We start from the raw sequence: 2070 nt of genomic DNA on the forward strand, positions 1-2070 counted from the left end.
ATAATAAATATCGGTCAGCTTCTTCATATTTTATAATCACACCATCGGTTGACAACTCTACGTTTACGTGGTGGCTCCTCTTCTTTTTCTCCTTCTTGTTTTGGATCATCATCAGCAGCAGCAGATGGTGTCAGATTACGAATATATTCTATACGCTGTGGGTTACCTATATACTCTAAAGATATATTGGATTTTGCTAACAGTACAGCAAAGGGTTCCCAACCTGTAGGGGAAATATTTTTCTTGCGACACCTAACAAAATCTGCTATTATATCTACTATATAAGCACCAGGAATTAATTTATTATAAATATTAACATTACCATTGTCATCCCAATGAATGTTGGAATTTTGTTTTAATTTACGTAATAAAGGTATTGCTTTACGCAGACAATTTTCGGGGAGAGTAGATCCTCGTATTTGATCCTCCTCCTCCTCGTCCTCCTCCTCCTCAGTACCAACACTAGTTGGTGTTGTTGCAGTAGGTTTTTGCTCAATGTGTAAATATTTTTGTAACACCTCTTTATATTCATTTTTCTATAACACTCATATTTTTATTATTTAAAATATTTTTCATCTAATCATCTGAATTAGATATAGTTTGATATTGGTGCAATTTTTCCGGCGAAATTAAAACAAGATTTTGTGCGTGATGCATAACTATTTAATTAAACTAGATAGTATACCTCCAATAATAGCTGCAAGCAAAGCACTAAAAAAACACCTTTTTGTACAATTATTCATTTTTTTCTTTTTTAATGACGAAGCTTTTTCACTAAATACCTCAATTCCTTTTGATATCTTTTTAACTTAATTTACTCTTTTTTTATTTTACGGAACATTTCAATGTAACACGTTATAGGAACATTCACAAATAGAGCGAATTTATTCGGGATCAGCATTTTGATTTGCGTACTTTATGTATTGCCTTTGCTAAAAGTTTTAGTAAATTCGCACTCTCTTTGCTAATCATTTTTTATTTATTTGTACCTATTAAACTAAATTGAGTATTGAAATATAATTGAAGTTATTGAGATTATTTGTTACTGGTACATAAACATAATTGTAAGAATCTAAGGGAAGATTTTTGTTCGAACACGATGTTCGTCGGAAGTGCCCTGTTTTAAATCAAAAAAAAAAATAACTATGAGGATCTCGAGTTGGTTCCTAATAGGCCTCCTGCACAAATTTTGTGCTACTAGGATATAATTGGCGTGCTAAATAATTAAATTGAGCCTGGTCTCTGTGGTTTTAAAAACATAGTATATATTGGCAATTTAATGATATGTCTCGCATACCTTTAGCTTGATGAAAATATTTTTCATTATAAAAATAACACTTAAATTTCGGTGGTGGCTACCTTTAGTAAAAAAAGTCAACAATTCGTGTATCACACTCTCGCATTAAATCAACAATAATTACAAAATGTGGGCCAGCTTGTGCAGAAAAATCATCTATTTGGGGAGCCCTTCTTTAAATGTACAACCTGAGGATAGAGTTTCATACAGAGGTTGCACTCACCATAACACCATACTATATTTTTTTCCATTTTTCGGTATAATATTTTAAAAACTCTTTTACAAAATATGATTTACCACACCCAGTGGGACCAGCTATAATACAAGTAAATGGGTGTTGAAACTCCATATTCTGATACACCACAAAATAATTATGAATATATTAACATATTATTATTATTACGATTCAAAAATGTGAATACTTCTAGTGCAATACGTTCAGACGGTAGATTGGTAGTAGTAGTAAAATCTGGAATGGTAGTAGTACTCTCTTTCAGACATGTTTGAGCATACTTTGTTACATCTTTACACAATTGAGAACAAATAATTATAGCTTGCTGAATGCATGGCAAATAATGCTGGAGTTTTCTCCATGTGTAAACGCAAAACTTTACCTGACCATTACCATCGTAATTTGACGAGAGAATAAAACACTGACAAATACTTTTAAGAGTATTTCATAATGATATTTTATAATTTTCACCAACGGAAAATTGTGTAGGCAATGAAGAATTTGTAACAGCATTTAAGTAGTTTTTAATATATAAATAATA

This window comes from Thermobia domestica, chromosome 4 (genome assembly GCF_964235325.1).
Source record: "Thermobia domestica chromosome 4, izTheDome1.hap1.1, whole genome shotgun sequence".
In the NCBI taxonomy this organism is placed as follows: domain Eukaryota; kingdom Metazoa; phylum Arthropoda; class Insecta; order Zygentoma; family Lepismatidae; genus Thermobia; species Thermobia domestica.